Source organism: Primulina tabacum, unplaced genomic scaffold, assembly GCF_025594145.1.
Source record: "Primulina tabacum isolate GXHZ01 unplaced genomic scaffold, ASM2559414v2 Contig592, whole genome shotgun sequence".
Taxonomy (NCBI): Eukaryota; Viridiplantae; Streptophyta; class Magnoliopsida; order Lamiales; family Gesneriaceae; genus Primulina; species Primulina tabacum.
The window spans coordinates 32,120-36,329 of record NW_027459798.1 but is presented as its reverse complement, the minus strand read 5'-3'; the positions used below and the strand labels follow the sequence as shown (position 1 = coordinate 36,329).

The window sequence follows — 4,210 nt, the reverse complement described above, 5'->3', positions numbered from 1 at the left end:
CGATCGTGCGGACCGCGAACCAACACCTGGGGATCCATCTTAGGATGCTATGGAATGTTTCAAACTCCCAAGACGCCTCAAACCACAATACCAATCAATAAAATTTTGACACCAAAATGCTTCCTACGAGTTCTAGTGTAACCAAGTGACTATCGACACGAAACGAAGCACCAAAAATCATCCCAACATTATACCACAATACATTAACAACAACAGCGATCACCCAAGGTTCCCAACGAAGTCCGACAACATATTAACTTCAATAAACACGTCAGAACGCATTTTCAAAAAATACAGTTTGAGCAGTTCAACGAAAACGATAATAAACTAAACTCGTTTCTTGTCCAAAATTACGGTTACTGTCAAATCGATGATATCAAAATTACTATATTTTATAAGTTGAAAGCTTTTCCACAAAATCGACCGAAACTCGCAGTATTTAAAAATGACAGCAAATTATGAGTTTTCAGATTAAAAATCATTTCAAAATCAATCCAACCAATTTTTGCTCAAAATTTGTATAACATACGTGAATTTTTACACGTAATAAACATAAGAACATGTACTTAACGAGATCGATGCATAAACGAAAGAATATACATGCCCTTTGGTATTTACAATTACCGAACGACGATACCGAAGCGGGGAAGGATGCGAGTGGTGATCCGGGACGAACGTGGCATGATTTTCTTGCTACAAAATGGACGAAAATGTTGGAAAAATACAGAGGAGATGGGCAGCTGCTCTTGATTTTAAAAACCTATGTTTTGCTCTAAAAAAATTGATTTGAAACGAAAGTGAAGTGAAGGAAAAATGTGTGTGTGTGATAGGACTCGTTTTTACGTGTTTTTAGTGTTGTTTTGAGTCGCGTTCATGCATCATATTAGTTTGTTTTAGTTGAATTTTGCAATTTTTTAGCATTATTGAGCATTTGACTAATCTCGTGTATTCTGTGGTTATTTTGTAGGAATTGAACCAAAAAGTGGGAGAAACTTTGGCATAATATCGAAGAGGTCTCGCTTTGACCGCCCCAGCGAGCATTGTGGTCTGGCCGAGGATTATTTTGCGCAAGTGTCTCGCTAGGGCGGTCAAAAGTGACCGCCCCAGCGAAACCTGGGACAAGCTCGAGGAAGCTTATTCGAGGACCTCTCGCTAGGGCGGTCAAAATATACCGCCCTAGCGAGAAGCGAGATTGAGAAAGATTTGTTTCCAAATTTCTAGGGACTCTATCTACACTATAACCTAACACACGAGATCAGCCGTTTTTTTTGACACACTTTATCAGACTTTTCATTAATTTTTCTTGGAGTGGAGCTAGGAGCAAAGGAGATTTCGAAGACCTCGAGATTTCCACGCGTCGTGGCCGTCATCCATCGTCATCTTTAGTATTTTCATTATTCAGTATTTTATTTCTTACATTGATTGTTGGTTTTTATCATGAATTTTCAGTAGCTAAACTCTAGATTTGTTGGGATTTGAGGGGATCCTACCCCGTACCGGTGTGTGAACATTATTTCTCAACGTTTTTATTAGTGATTTGTTTATGCTATTGTTCTTTCGTGTTTCAATCGAAGCCTAGCTAACTTCCTTTGATTATTTCATGTTGTTGATGAGTTCGATAGAATAGTTAACAATACGATCAAATAGTATAAACCACGGATTTACAATTTTAGTAGATATACGGAATTGGGTACGTGTCGATAGTGATAGTTCACCCGAATGAAGCTAGTGGATTTCCATAGACTGTATGCAATCTCTGAACTGTTAATATTTGAGGACAGTTGAGTACTGCATGTTTTTGATTAGTATTAATATAGCTCGACAGAGTATATTAATTAGTCTATGGAATTCCGTCGAACGCATGAGTAAAAGTCGAGTGTAATTAGTTAACACGAGCGGTAGGTGAACTGATAACTTCCCAACAAATTCATTTCTCATTTGATTTAATCCAAATAATCATTGCGTTCTTGAACACGTTTTCTTTGAATTTTAATTATTTTAATTGTTTACTTTACATTAGTTTAATCATCAACTCAATTTATCGTTGCTAAAGACATTTTAATTGAAAATAAAATAGTGTAACGCAGTCCTTGTGGAACGATACTCAGTATTCACTTATGTTTATTAGAACTTGACTATCGTGCACTTGCGTATTTAAATCGAGCTTTCATTATAAAATAAATTTTGGATTATTCACTGTGCAAGTTTGGCTCGATCAAGTTTTTGGCGCCGCTGCCGGGGGACTGTTGATTCACAATTTTTATTTTTCAGTTAAATTCTTTAGTATTATTTATTTTATTGTTATTTGATACTCTCATTGTGTTGCAGATTTTTCTTGTGGTGCATGCGAAGATCACTCGAGTTTAAGCTGAGCCTTTTGACCCCAGAGATCGAACGCACAGCTAGACGTCGACTACAGCAGCAAAGAGCGAAGGGAAAGATAGGAAGGCGATAATACAAAGAGGAGCCAAGGCGGTATACCGATGTTGGATTATGCACAGCCGTCTCTTGATGGAGCACGTCCAAGCATCGTAAGACCAGTCATCCGAGCTAATCAGTTTGAGATTCAAGCCAGCTATCATTCAGATGATTCAGAACACGTCCAATTTGGGGGAAGTGCACTTGACGACCCTAATCTCATATAGTGACTTTCTTGAAATTTGTGATACTTTAAGTTTAATGGCGTGTCTGATGACGCTGTTTTGTTTGCGTTTATTTCCATTTCACTTGAGAGATAAAGCTAGTGTGGGTTAAACTGTTTGCCTTAGGGTCTATTACTACATGGGAAGATATGGCAAAGGCGTTCCTGATCAAGTACTTTCCTCCGTCGAAGACTATGAAGCTCAGAGCCGACATTACTACTTTTGCTCAATATGAGCAAGAGTCACTTTTACGAGGCATGGGAGCGCTACAAGGACTTGTTGAGGAGATGTCCACACCATGAGCTGCCTCTTGGGTTAGTTGTTCAAACTTTCTACTACGGTCTGACTTACTCCTAGCGATAATATGATAGATTGCTGCTGCCTGTGGTAACTTACTGAGAAAGACGGCGGAGGAAGATATGAGTTATTGGAGGATATGGCTGCTAGGTAGCATATCATCCTCAAAACTGATAGGCAGAGGACGAGGGGCTGGATGTTATCAAGTTAATGATTTGTCGGCGGTTTCAGCAAGTAGAGGCTTTGAATAGAAAGATTGATGGGATGAGCATGAGTGGGCGGCTATGCGTCTGCAAAGAAATTTTCTGTGATAAGTGTTGGGTGTGAGCATGATGTGCAGGATTGCCAAGATGGCAACCCATTCTATGTGCCTGAGGGAGCACGGTTTAAAACAAGTGGGATTCTAGAACCGTACCCAAGAACAGGACCCCTATACTCGAACACATATAATCCGGGATGGAGGAATCACCCAAACTTTTCATGGGGAGGTCAAAAACAACCAACATCGCCAACAAAGAGGTCCACCATATGTGATGCACCAAGGATTCAAGCCAGAACCGTCTCGGGAGGAGAAGTCCAATTTAGAGCACATGAGACTAATTTATTTCTGCAACAGAGACGAGATTTCAGAACCAAGAGCATCCATAAAGGGTTTAGAGAAGCACAATTGGACAATTGGCATACGTGATTGCTAATAGGGAGCAAGGAAACTTTACCAAGCAACACGGACAACTAACCAAGGAGAACATGTGAAGGCGATGGAATTTCGTAGTGGAAAAACACTCGGGTCTAATGAGGAAAAAGACCAAGCACGGTGAGGATGAGGTGAAAATCTGAGGACGGTAAGTTTCTAACTCTACATCTACACTATTGCACAGAATAAAATTGTTATCCCTCCACCATTTTCCTGCCAGCAATGAAGAAAAGCTAACTTAGATCACAATTTGGCTAAATTTCTGGATATTTAAAACATTGCATATTAGCATTCCTTTTGCTGATGATTTATTGAATATGCCAAGTTATGCAAATTCTTGAAAGATCTCTTAGCAAATATGCGGAAGCTAGAAGATCATATGACGGTGAATTTGACCGAAAATTGCTCCGCTTTAGTTCAAAAACAAGATGCCTCCCCGAAGCAAAAAGATCCAGGGAGTTTCTCGATACCTTGCATTATTGGTGACATTATTTTCATAAAGCTTTATGTGATCTTGGTGCGAGTATTAATTTGATGCCTTTTTCTGTGTTTAGGAGACTGGGATTAGGTGAACCCA

At 39.4% G+C, this 4,210-nt stretch overlaps 1 non-coding gene across 1 annotated transcript; it reads right to left on the bottom strand.

The window, feature by feature from the left end:
* Positions 1 to 2,839: 2,839 nt before the first annotated feature.
* On the bottom strand, positions 2,840 to 2,947 carry LOC142534562 (small nucleolar RNA R71). Its single transcript, XR_012817090.1, has one exon. It is a non-coding gene; the product is annotated as a small nucleolar RNA R71 (small nucleolar RNA).
* Between the last annotated feature and the right edge of the window lie 1,263 nt (positions 2,948 to 4,210).